Raw genomic sequence first — 14,438 nt, forward strand, 5'->3', positions numbered from 1 at the left:
AAATAGCTGCCATTTTTAAAATGGAAAATTAGACAAATGACTAGTCTAGAAAAGTGGTCCTCTGCCTCTTAACGTTCAGAAATATCTTGAGAAAAAGTGATCATTGGCTTCCGATTCCTTCTTTTTGTTATAAGAATAGAAAGCGGCCGGGGAGGGAAGCTCCTGGGGGTTTTAAGGGAAGGTCTTATTAGGACATTAGAAGCCAAGCTTTCAATTAATGTGCTATGCTTTAAAAGTTGCTAAATCTATAAGCATGGACCTGCTCAAGAGGTAGTTGAAAATATTTGTGCTTAAAATCAAAATCACTTTAATTGTGAGGATCGGCAAAATTATTTGAATTATACACATTTTTGGGGATGATTCAGTTCTGGTTGGTGCATAGGCAGGACAATATTGTGTTGAAATACTTAAAGACCTTTATGGGAGGGCCAACACCTTCAGCACCTTACACCATTTTCTCTCTTTGACATTTAAAAACCTTCCAGCAGGGAACAACACCCAGTAACTGCTTCTCACTTCTTCCAGAGCAGTACAGCATTTGTTTAAATATTTACATATCAGCAGTGGGGGCAGATCACTTGAAATTACTGGAAAATATCCCCTCAAGCATTGTTCTTTAAAAAGTAGCAATACTACCAAGTGGGATGTCTATAGTACATAGATCGAATTATATCTTCTAGAATTGGAATTGGAAATCTGCAGTCTTCCCAACAAAGGATATGTGGCTACAGGAAATGTACCTTATTTGCAATATTGAGGGGGTTGCCTTGCGACTGTAGAGGAACGGCAAACGTTTTGGTGACATATGGGGAGTATTTATTGATTCAGATTTGTGAATATTTGCTGTTTAGAGAGCTCTGGTGGACCCTGGAAGACAAGTAGTGTATTGATGGTTTTAGGGGGGGCCAGGGAGGAGAGGTCAGTGTGCGTTTGTTGTTTGTTTTCTTTCCAATCTTACATAATGTCTTCTTGGTAATTGCTTTGCTTCCTTATTGCCATTGTTTATGTGGAATGTTCATATACTTTATGCTAAGACCAAAAATTGTTAATAAAAAAAATATAAAGAATTATATCTTCTATGGAGACATTGAAGAAAGACTACTATATTGCATCTATGTGCCGTAGAGACATGAGAACAGGGCCCATCTCTGTTTACATGGTCAGTCCGGGTGTTCAGGGGGGCAGATGTCTGCTCCAAATCAATCAGTGAGAAAGTTATTATATAGTCCGTTCAATATGTCTGAAGTAGGAAAAAGTACCAACTTGTGACATTTTTTTTTTTTTCTGTGCACCAGGATGATATCCGTTGTATCCGTTTTGCCACTCTGAAAACAAGCCACTTCCATTATTTACTAACATTTTAAACAGCCAACATTTTTTGAGAACTCATCCAGATTGAAGCAATTTCACAGATGTTACGTAATTTCAGTGGGATTTATTACATGCACCAGTGCAGTTTTCATGGTGTCCAGGCACTCTGGTGGATCATATAATGGAGCAGCGAAGGGTAGCGTGGATATCACAGGTGGCGATAACCGGGCCTCTCATAAAAGCATCCATAGCTACACCTGACTGTCACTCAGTCAGAACCTCACCCTTTTGCACTGAGCTTGCTACCACATCTCACAAGGAGAACCTTGCCCCTGTCTGTAGACCAGCATGGGCAATCTTTGATGTAATGTAAGTGGTCTTGTAAAGTGCCCTTCTGCCACTATTGGTGCCCTAACAGCAGAAGGGTGTGGAATTCGAAGAGGCTGCTAGCTGATTCACGATGACTGCCTTCTAGTAATAAAGAGGTATTACTATATATGGTCAGTTAAATAGAACAGAGTGGGTAGACCTGGCTTCAACACCCCATGCCGTCCCTCGACTCTGAATTCATGCCAAGTGCCCGGTTTTCCAAAAGTCTCTAAAGTTAGTCTGGACAAGAACAACAATGTATGCCATTTTACTACTTTTAGTCCTTCAGGTGTATTATCACTAAGAGAGGAACCAGACTTAACGTGATAAAATAAAGGTGCAATCACCTTTTTTTCACCATTTTTTTTTCGATTAGTTGTTTGATGAAATATTTTTAATGAAAAAATATAATGTGGGTGGGTAAGGGGATGTAAGGGGCAAAATAATTGTTTTTACAAAATACGATGAGTGTTTTCGTTACAAATATTTCAGCAAAAAACTAATCGAAAAAAAAACCTGGCAACAAAAGAACAACGAACTAAAACAAAGGAGTCAAAGTGTAAGAAAAAAAAGACAAGCATCTGCCCAGAGACAAGTTCTAGGACTGACCGGCTCTGATGCTTACTGACTGCCCTTTTAAGAGAGGAAACATAACCATTTTTGTAGAAGTTTGGAATTGGCAGATTTTCTGACAGTCAATTATTTATCAATGACTATTGTGCCAATGCAAATAAAAGCATCTGAAATCCATAGGGAGATAAACTGGCGGGTTTTCAGTCACTTGATTCAGTAATCTCCACATCTTAAGGCAACTCACATTTCCCAGAACCGATGAAGTAGGGGTCAGCAGCCTAATGACAGAGGGGCAATCTTTATCTGCAAAAGTTATGTGTATGCGCTCGCTGACCCCATGCACCCGTGTATTTTGGTGCTCTTTTAAATGTCAGTCCATGGGGCAATGACGCAAATGAAGGCAGAGCGAGAATGCCATACTAGTAACAGCGTCATTCCTTCCAATGTGCACCGTCCCCAGAAGATACTGCAAGGTGGCCCGGAGAATTCCTATATGCACTTCAACACATGTATTAACTATGTCAGGATGGGTGGGGAATAGCATCATAGGGTCCTGTGGTATCTCACTAAGGCCCTGATTCACAGACCGTTTTCCTAGGGGATTGGGCCATTATAAAACACTTCTGTGAGTCAGGCCTTATATATATAAACAGTGTATCAGATCATAACAAAATTATGACTAAAAACGCTCTTGTTTCATAAACAGCCCCAATGACTATCTGTTGTCCGTGTTACAACTCATCTTCTGTAACTAGCGCCTATACACCCACGGGTTAAGTGTGCTCGTACAAATGTATAAAGACATTAATAATAAGGGTCCCTCTTACAGCTAGACTTATGTTTTGGCATTACTCGTCATGCAAAATTCAATGTTTGCCTGTTGAGGTGGTTACAATGTACAGAAATGTGGGCAGTTCTAGGTTTCCATGTATGTTTACACCTCAACATGCAAAGAAGTGCATATGCCATTCGGCAAGTCCGTTTATGGTGGAAGGCATTTACATGGATTCATATGGAATCTGTCTGCTTGTAGCAGGTGTAAACAATATGCAGAATCCAAAGGCGTCCAAAGCCTTTCTGCCTGCATCAAAATCAGGTTCAGGTGGAGATGCTGTTGGATTTCTGACACTCAGAGGAGGGGAGTGGTGGAATCAATAATTCTCATCCATGCTCGCCCACTGTTTTACGGACCAAGCTAAATTGTCTGGAGAATAAAATGCATGAATAAAATGCTTTGTGCATAGGTTTACTCACTGTGCACTCACTCTGCACCACACACATGGTGCCCAATGTGTCTCAAGGGCCTAACTATGCGACTACTTACCTTTCCCAGAATCCCCTAACTAATAACAAGCTACAGGGATATGTAGCCCAGCGCGCCTCTTGGTAGAAACTTACAATCTCAGGGATATAGTGTCCATCCTACTTATTGACTTTATGGTGTCAGGCTTATAGCGCCATGCTCGCTTCTTGACATCTCCTACCAGCAAATACTTCTCTCCCTCCTTGCTTTAGGGTATGTGTCAGGCTCAGATATTCTACCCTCTAGCTGTAAGTCACCCTCCTAAACCAGCAGTAATATCCGTTTCAGCCTCATAGAAGCAAATGTGTCATCCCCTTTGCTTAAGGCTTTTTTTGGGCTTTGTTGTTGGTACTGCGACAACATACGCTGCGTGGCTACACTTGCCAGAAGTGTGAGGATCTCAGGGGATGGAGATCTCTCTATGCTCTACAATGGCATCCTCAGAGCAGGTTTAAGGTGGATCCCCTTGGACCTCACACTGTGGCAAGTTCGATTAGCAGAAGGCTGCCACAAAGCAACTACCAGTCCCACAATTCCCCTGTCATCACCACAAGTTCTCTGACCTTCAGAAAATACACCGAAACCCCTTTAAGCCCCGGAAAACTGAACACAGCGACCTACAGCCACTGGAAACCAGTTGGCTCTTTCTATATTTTCCTCGCATAGCTCCAGTGGATGTTTACAGTCTGCTTTGGCAAGAAGATGTTTTTGTCTCAGTCGCAATTGGCCTTATTAGGCAAATATTGCAATGAGTTTAGGTGCTCATAGTTAAGGCTCCCTGTGGATCTCTGCCCCTGATTTTATGTCTCAAATTATGATATCCTATGTTCTTTGTTTTAGTTAGTGCAGCAGCGCCACAAGTTGCTTCTTGGCGCTTACAAGTGACATCTCAATACACGAAACACAACTCACACAGGCAAGAGAAAAGTTGCTAGACCAGGTTTGAACTATAATGGCTCAGTCGCAGTCCACAGGCCGTTGGGCAGCAATTCCACACTGTTAGAGTCTGGGTGGCGAAAGCTCTTCCTCCCACTCTGTTTCTTCTAAATCTTGGAGGGATCAGGAGATGTGCTTCAGAAAAGCGTAGGCTGTAAGAGAGTGTGGAAGTGTGTGCACAATAAACGGTGGCAGCTGTAAATAATGAAGCTTGGTGCACCACGCATAGCGCCTTACATTATATGTGTTGCCAAACTGGCAATCAGAACAAGGAAGTTAGAGCTGGCGATACATGGCCTGTTGCTCACGTCCAAGAGGAAGGCTGCTGATATCTTCTGCAGGTGTCGTCGTGCAGGGGGTGGTTGGATAAATAAAGATAGCAACTATCTGCCAAGTCTAATCATTGAATGCCCTAGGTAGAAACTTCTAGAATCCTGTGCTGTGGTGCAGCACTGGAAAGCTATTTTGCAGCAACTTCAGAAAAAGGAAACTAGTTTTGTTTGCTCATGAAATTCTGGTGCTCCTTTATTTGAAAGAAAATCTTCACTGAAGGAAGTGAATAGGGAAGGGCAGGGTCTCAACTCCAATGGCCACATCCAGAGAGCCCTCATGGGTAATATACCAGTCCTATTGTTATCCAACTTCAAATTGTTAATGTTCATACACATATTGACTGCCAAAGAACACCCTGGGAACAATAAATATGATGGCCAATGATGATTAAGATAATTAATTTGCTACCGGAAAATGTAGTTCAGAAGCGGTGAAGCACTTTCCAAAATAAGCTTTGGCAGACTCAACAGTTTTCACATCTGCGTAGGCATGGGTATGCATTTTCCAGACACTACTATACTCGCACAACCTAACCATAAGATAGCAACAGCTAGAAAACAGTGCTATTACCTGGTCATAAAATAGCAGTGCCTGGTACACAAGCCAAGACTGTTGCTTGCTTGCTTGGAACAGTACTGCACACTTGTTTGAAATATTTTATCGCACCATTACCACTTTACAGGTATAAATAGGCCATTACCCCTCAGCAAACAGCTGGGATATAACACTGGCGGGCCAACGTTTGATGTTATTGCTTGATAGAGCCAAGTCAGAGATCCCAGAAGTGATGTGTTCTGGGTTGGGCGGAACATGTAGTGGGTGGGAATTGCCTTAGGGATCGGCATGGCCGCGTGCAGTCAACGGGTGGGTAAATAACCGAATAACAGCCGCAAGTTGTGTGTCTTAATTGCCAAAACTTAAAAGAGTGGTTGTAAATAGTGTCATCGTCTCCAGAAAGATGCAAGCCATCGAATGGATGAAAGCATGTATGTAGATGGCTTGCAATCAAGGAGCTTGGAATGTGGGCAGGACCCCCTGGTAGAAACCAGCATTCCAAGCTGCTCTTTTCCACGTGTGCCAGCTCACATTTGTTAATCAGTGCTGGCAAAGTGGGGTCCGCCGTTTTCCAATTGGTCGAGAAGTGGGGAGAATGGACAGAAGACCACCTGCTTCTTTTCAAGGAGGGCTTTCTATGTCCTCCCACAGACTTCAAAGTCTGCGCATGCCCATTGAAGAGATACGTTTATCCTGTGCTATTTACCTAACTGGTGCAGCATTTTCTAAATGGTCTCCTTGTTTGTCTGCTGCATTTGTGTATATTTTGTGGAATGCATGCACCGTATGTATGTACATGTTATACGCAGAGCCTGATGGATGTGCATTAAGGAACCTCCCTGTTCACGCCACCTTCGGACCCTGGGACTGACTCATTCTTTCTGACCCTGGTTCGGACAGACAGAGACCTTTTTGACCAACCTAAGAGGCATGCAGTTCAGTCATCGTAGGTCTAACAGGAACACTTTACCTCAACCCATGTGGTGGAGGGGGGCACACAGCTCTAGAAGAGATATAACCCTTACCAGAAGAACTCTAGCTTGTGGTAGCTGATCTTCACCCTCGTTGAGGCATTCTCCTTTGGCTCAAGACCGCTAACACTTATCACGCATCGTAGCAGCCTTGTTGGGGCCTTGATGTTTCTAGTACATAAACTGAATAGCAAGTTTAGACACAGAAGCTATAAGTGCATCTTAAAAAGTAATATCATATTTGTGTACCCTTTGTAGAAGGGATTGCGGGAAGGAAGTAAAGGAACACTGACGATCCAGAGAAAGGTCTTCTTTCTATGTCCACTGACCTTAGGTACAAGTAGCACGGCCGTGAGTCTTCCATTTACTAAGCAGAGACATCTAATGATGGTCATTTCAGAACAAAGCAGTATGCTTGCCTGAATTTGCTCCTGCGTCGTGCAGGTGATAAAGATCTCCTCAATGGCCATACAAGGCCGCTGAGATATGTTGCTGGTGCTAAAACCTGTGGCCGCCTCAGTTTTACACAAAGATCTGCACAGCAAGCCCCATAGCACACTGAATTATGTTCTTGACATCGGAACACGTGTCTGGGGTTGCTTTTGTATTGTATTGTATCTATCAAATGTATAAAGCGCCTTTCGCCAAAGGTGGTGAACAATACAAGAATCAAAAATAAATAGCACAGTCAAGTTGGAACAAATAAGTTGAAGTTGCATCAGCAGGAAATAAAATGCATCATTTTAAGAGGCTAAAGACAAAAGAAGATAGAGTTTGAGATTAGTCTGGAAAAAATGTAGAGTTGAGGAACGAAGTGAAAGAGGAACCGATCTACGGCAGATCAGACACCAGTGCATTCGAGCATTACACAACTAAGATTTACCAACCATGGCACAAACACTTATGCTGATTCACCAGCCACTGCAATGAGACAAACGAGATACCCTATCCAGGGCCACCCGACCCCACTAAACTGAGATGTATCAGTCACCTTAACCCAAGCCTTATTAAAGACCGTCTGTTGGCCGAAACACGTGTCGGCACCTATGGTGATTAAATCAACGAAAAATAAATCCTTAATTGTATATGGAAACTTACGAGTGGATCTCTAAACTTTATTACAATAAAGAATGAATGATAGAATGATGGAATGACAACTATGACAACTATGAGACGCTTATAACCCTATTGTCGGAATTGAAACAATATTATGCCTCCTATCGCAACAATTGTATGTGTATTGGCCTACGCCAAGTTGTCTAAACATCATATGCGAACAAACTCTGCGGCAAGGTCTTGACCTTAGAGAAAGTAATGTAAATCGCCATCTTGGATTAAGCCGCCATTTTAGGTTCTCTTGTAATGTGGAAGTCACTCTGAACATCAAAATGGAGGCCGAATGACATTCTGAGAAAGATTCTGGCCGTAGTGACCTCCGTATGCATGAATAATTAATATGCCTGCAGGCCACTTGTCGGGGTCGCGAACTGAGACCTTGTCCTACTGTTGACCTATGTGTAAATGTACAACTATATCAGCGAAACTAATCAAAATGCATATATTATAGGATTGACCTGGCTAGGAACCCATAGGCCCGATTCCTAGAATGGTTAACCCGCGAGGGGGTTGGCCAAGGGCTGGATAAAGAGTATAAAAAGCCCAAGTATTCCAATGTACGGTCTCTCTCACTAATGCATCGAACCTTCGTTGAAGTTCGTTACGTTACTCTGAGAGCCGAATAGCTATCCGTTTGTCAATTGACTTTGGTAACTGTTGTAGCTTTTAAATAAAGCACTTGTATGTTCTTTGTAACCTGTGTTGGTGTGTTTCTTTTTGGGCTTCCCGGCCTCATATTATTTTCTGTTTCCACACTATGTACAAGCGCCCTTTAAATGGGAACCTAACAAATACCTAACTATGAAAGAGGAAGAGCGTTTCAGTGTTTGGGGTTCACAAGCAAATAAGAACGTAAATGAGACGAGGCACAAGGGGGCTTAGGAAGAGTCAAGAGAAATGATTCTGATATCACAAGGGATGTGAGGGGACATAGAACGAGAGTAGAGAGCAAAGGTCGGGAGGGGCCAGGCCATGGGTACATTTGAAGACTATTGAAAGAAAGTGATACAAGAGACAGGATTCAAAAGGAAGGAGTGAGCTTGAAAGTAATAGAGGGCTGAGAGGGTAAGGATAAAAGAAGGTGAACAGAGGAGTTATAAATAGAACAAAGAGGGAAGAGATGACAGAGAGGGAGACTGAGCAATAAAGATACACGAGAAGACAACGGAAAAGAGAAGTAGTTTAGTGGCATGAAAACAAAGATAAATACGAGCACGATGAATGTTAAACAAAGCATAACGGCATGAGCTGGAAATCGAGGAAATGTGGTGAGAAGAAAAGAGGGAAGGATCAAAGATAACACCCAAATTACACGCAGAGAGTGAAAATGAAAGAATGGATGGAGGAAAGAAAAGAGAGGGAGGGGTGCAGTGGGAGAAATAGTAGAAGAAGGAAAGAACTTTTTGAGGGCTTGAGATGAAGAAAATCAGAAGACATTCAGTTATGGACAGCTATAAGACAGTTTGGAACAGCAGAACTCAAGACAGAATCAAAGGAAGAGAAAGAAAGAATTATCTGGGTGTCGTCAGCATGTAGGTGAAAGGAGAGATGGAAAGGAGAGATGAGAGTAGCAGCATATACGGAAAAAAAGAGAGGGTCAAGTACGTAGCCTTTGGGAACACTATAAAGAAGAGGGAGCGAGGTAGATGAGTGACCAGCCCAAGTGACAGAGTAAGTCAGTTGCGAAAGATACAAACAGAACCATTTAAGAGCGTACCCGAAATACCCGAAATACCCAAAGTGGAAGGAGAAGAGATATGAAGGGAGTGGTCCACAGAATCAAATGCTGTAGATAGATTGAGAAGAATAAGAATAGAAGAAAGCTTAGAGTGACGAGCTGTGAGTAAAGAATTAGAAACATGAAGAAGTGCAGTTTTAGTGGAGTGAGACTGGCAGAAAACAGACTGCAAGAGGGCAAGAAGAGAATGAAGAGTCAGGTAACAATTTACCTGGGTATAGGTGGCCCATCCAAGAATTTTAGAGAGAAAGGGTAGAAGAGAAATAGGACAGAAGTTAGCTGGGGAAGATGGATCAAGAAAAGGTTTTTTAAGAATAGGGAAAATAAGGAATCTACGTTGATAGTTCACGCTGCATTCGTCTGTGGCCGCACTGCCGGCAGCCTACCTGATCGGGCCCTGTTGTTTTGTTATTTGTTTGTCCCTCGCTGCCAATGCTATGGAAGCGGGGAACACCCCTGCACCCACCAACCCCAAAACAAAATACACCGAACATGGGAGCAGGGGACACGCCCGCAGCCCCCGCTCCTCATATTCAGTTATGTGCAAACAAACATGGATACAGTCAAAAGGGACGGGACAAAAACAAACAGATTACGCATGCAAGCCAAACATTTCAATCAAAACAGGTAATATGAGAATAAGTGCATGCTTAAAAGCCACGGGAAAGCAAAATTGTAAAAGAGAGGAATTAATAAGAGAAGAAAGATAGGGAAGAAGATGGGTGTATACTTGGAGGATCAGAGAAGAAGGGAGAGGGTCAGAAGGAGAAGCAGTAGGATGAGCACGAGTTAAGGAGCAGAAGTATTGAGGTCCGTAAGGGGAAAAAACAATAAAAAAGAGTAAGATAATGGAAGAAGAGAAGGAGAAGAAGAAAGAGAAGGAGAGGTAGTGAAAGCAAGACAAAGATTAGCTACTGTAGATGTAAAGTAATTTGTGAAATCAGAAGAAGGAAGGGGTGAGAAAGTAGGAGGAGAATTGCATAGCATTTCGGTGTTGGACTGCCCTTGTGGGCGGGGCCAGACTGATATGCAAATGGTTATTTATCCTCTGTGAAGGGGGCAGTGAGCTGAAACATGGTTTTAGACCCGCCTGAGTGGAAGAAATTCCATAGAACTGAGTATTTGACCCTTGTACGTTCTCTGTATAGGGGCTCCCAAACTCCTCTTTAATTTTTTTAAACTTGAGGCTTCACCCTAAGTAACCAAGGGTAATCCAGATGTGGACCCCTTGCTCATTGTACCTTAGAAAGGCTCTGCTTCACCTCACTGAGAGTAGTTTAATAGGAACACCTACTTAAAAACATAAAATGGTTAGCCATGGGTGGTCAGATACCATGTGATGTCACTTCCTTTGACGTCATTGCGGAGTTACTAGTCGTTTGATGTCATATGTGCTACCCTTATCTGTTTTTGTGAAATGCAGCCACTGAAATATATATCATCACATTTACAGCACTATCACTCCTTTTTATGTTAGTGTACTTTGATTGTAAAGTGCACTTGTCTTATTTATGGATTGGAATAATGATGAGCACACTTATTTAGCCCAATGTATGTGCATTGAAGGTTTCCAATAGGCAGATTGTTATTATTAAACACTTTACCACTGTATGTCTTTGTAGGCATGTTTCTCCTATTTTAGAATGCTTTTTCAGATGGATGTTAAGGTTATCAGACTAAAAGCGGGCCAAATCTAATCTATCAGTCGTCCATCATCACAGCTGGGCTCACAACAGGCTGCTCCTTCCCGTACAGCATTGTTCACTTCACACACTCGCAGCTTTACACTTCCTTTCCCACAGACTCTTCGTGCATTTCAGCAAGTATGTATTAATGGGCGAAACAATGTGGAAAGCAATATTCAGTTTGTAAAGTCCCGAGTTTGTAATAGAGGTCACGTGGAAAGCACAGATCACCCCTTGGTGGTAAAGTGCATTGCTCGGCGGTGGGATTCTGTCTGGTGTATGGCCACCACAGTCAGAGATTCTAGTTAGTGCTGGGTTTGGTATTAAGCAATACTAGGTGACTGACTAGGGCCCCACCAGCAGGGGGCAGATTCCAAATTGCCACCACAAGTAGAAAATGTGGCCAAAAAGGCCTCTTTGGCTCAGGGAGCAAAAAACCGTGCACCAGTTCCATAATGTAGCCTTTATGAGGAGGGTCACAAAATGAATCCATTGAACTAGGAAATCGCCACTTCTGAATGACGCTGTAGGCACATATATACTCACCCCACATACAGCCTTTTCTAATGGGCAGTGGTTCAACTACTTTCAGGGATATGAAAAGAGGGAGTGGCGTTTAAAATAAGAGAGCATTTGTTATGTTATTGGGTCTTATGTCGCACACCATCAGATGTTTGCCTCCTTTCTGGGTGCTTTGGATCTTGTAAGGGAAGCAGGGATGTGCTTTTAGTGGGAAGGTAGGGGGAGAGCAGGGTTATTTTTGCTAGAGCAGAGAGGTAGGGCACCTCTGCTGCAAGTAAGTGTGTACGGGTTCAGAACGAGTGTGGTGGTGTGTGTTGCAACACTGCTGATGCAACACAGGTTGGATTAACTATTTTCTGACGCAGGGAATCCTCCGTGTGTTGGGAAATGTGGTGATGTGTGTGCTGCAGCGTGATGCATCCTGTGTCCCCCCCCAAACTCCATTGCCAATTAAGGGATGCATGTATGTTCGCTTGGCTGCTGCATGTGCACTGCGAGCACACAGCATCTCAGAGGGGTTCATGCTTTATAAAAACACTGTGCACAACACAATTGTATTTTGGCACCTACAAAAGGCAATAGGGCTATCTGGATGGACGCCTGGTTCACCAACTACAACATCTGATTCAAGGATTCTATTGAGAAAAATGGCATACAGGAAGCCCTTACCTTCAGGGCAAAGGGACAACCCAGTCCTGTTTCAAGGGATATGGGGTTCTTAGGCGCTGCGGTCTAGGGAAGGTCCCAAACCTATGTTTCAATTCTTCCCTAATTAAGTTTACCCAGGTAAGACCAACAGTAATGGACAGAGTCCTGTTCAGTGAGGCGAGGGTGGAATCCCACCGCTTTATAGATGATCAGTACGGGTCATAAGTCTCCTCGACTATCTCACTGCTCACCACTCCCAACAGCGTAGTCCAAATGGCATCAAAATAACTACTTATGTGACTCCAATGTTTATGGTTGGGTTTGGAGTTCCCTACCATGGGGAATTCTCCACCTGTCCTGCTCTGTCTCTGGACCCAGCCTACCCTCCTTGCGGCCACACCACAAGCTTGTTCTTTCCCCCCACCATAGTTCCACCCCTTCAGATCGAGGTGCTACCCCTAGCCCAGGACCATTCTTACAGGTCCTCCGTTTCCGGCTCCTCCTGTTTTCCTCTACCTCTTACATTTTTTTCTTGAACTCTATCTACTTTGCTGTCCTTGTTACCTTCCTCCTCCTGTAGTTGTATCTTCTTGTGCAGTGGTATAACCTCTTACTTTTTGGCTCCATCCCCTACTTTGACTTCACCGCCTTTATCCACCCAATATTCGTCAACCAACCCCATTTCGAATGTGGCTCTTTTCTTCAGACCGTTCCCAAAATTTCCCAATAATTCCCCAATGTCCTTATAGTCTTTCTAAACCACTTCCAGCACCTTCTCCCGCTTTGGCACCTCACCCTTCCTCTTCTAATGCATTCTTCTCCTCCATTCTCTACCTCTACCTTGCCTGCAGGTCAAATCCTTATAAACTCTGTCCTTCCGCTGCTCCAACTACCAACAAACTGACTTAGGTTGTGGGTAATCTTATGTGTTGAGGCACCCTGCCTTTGTCTGGTGCTCTGGTTGATTATCTGCCCCTCTTGTTTTCTGTTAACCCTAGTGTGGGTCTTATGTGACATAGCCTATATGAGGTGGGCAGCCATCTTCGATTTCATTAAACAGTTCTGTACCAACCTGCATGCCTGCTATTTGTATTCCATACTTTGATACTGATATTGATATTTTATTTCTATCGCGCTCGTACACAAGTGTTTCAGAGCGCGACAAGGCAAGGGAGGGGAACAGAGGAGACCAAAACAGCGATCTTACTAGGCCCAGTGACATTGAGAATGCACAAGTGCATGGGAGAGGGGGAGGGGAAAAGTGCATGGGAGGGGGAGGGGAAAGTGTGAAGCAGAGGAGAAACGATTAAATAACAATAAATTAAAAAAAAAGGCAACAAACAGTTTTAGTGCAGCCAGCAATTTGCAAGTGCTAGGTTTAAGGCAGCAGACAGGGTAGGACTGATAAGTGCAGGAAGAAAAAGGCGGAGGGGCTGTATGGGTACAGATATTGACCCCAGTGCAAGGGGTGGCCCGGAGGCAGTGCGGGAGGGTGGCAGGGTGAGCAGGTACCTGAGCCCGGAGAACAGAGGGTGGCCAGGTGCACGGTGCCAAGAGAGAACAAATCAGCAGGGGAGAGAGGGAGCGAAGGCAGAAGAAAAGAGGAAGGTCTTGAGGTGCTTCCGGAACCAGAGATGACTCTCCTCAAGGTTTAGAGTGGCAGGGAGGCTGTTCCAGAGGAAGGCCCCAGCCAAAGACAGAGATCTACCCCCAGCTAATTTCTTTGAAAAACGACTGACCCTGAGAGAGTTGGAGGTAGAGGAGCGAAGAGCTCGGGAGGGGAGGTATTTGCGAGGGATAGCTGAAGGCATTTTTGACCCTGGCCCCAGAAGGCCTTGTGGACAATGCAGAGGGTTTTGAATTGAATCCTTGCATCCACTGGGAGCCCATGGCGAGATACTTTTGTAAAGATTGCATGACTTGAATTGTATGGGATTTGAGTTCTTCATGCATGGTGCCCTCCGCATTGGTAGTTGAGGAATCAGAAATGGGCTTAGCTTGCCAATTCCCTTGGTATGGGCTTTTTTGGATCTACGGGTCTGTTAACAGGTCAGCGGATTGTGTGACATTTCAAATGTAGCAGTCCTCTTTCCAGGGGCTTGCTGACCCGGTATCAGGTTTGTGAACCTTGTTGAGCTTACAATCATCCATGGGATCCACCCACGAGGATTCACGTGTACTTCTAGTAGTTTTACGTATATAGAATTAATAGTCTGTCTTAAAGCAACCTGTATCAGTTCTCAAGTGAGAAGAGTTTATTCATTTATTTTTACATGTATTAAGCGCTCTAAGCCCAGAGGCATCAAGGCACTGGTTACATAGCGTGGTGGAACATAAAGTGATAGTACATGGAAGATAATAAGTTCAGAAAAGGAACT

This window comes from Ambystoma mexicanum, chromosome 10, assembly GCF_040938575.1.
Source record: "Ambystoma mexicanum isolate Mex_15411 chromosome 10, UKY_AmexF1_1, whole genome shotgun sequence".
Taxonomy (NCBI): Eukaryota; Metazoa; Chordata; class Amphibia; order Caudata; family Ambystomatidae; genus Ambystoma; species Ambystoma mexicanum.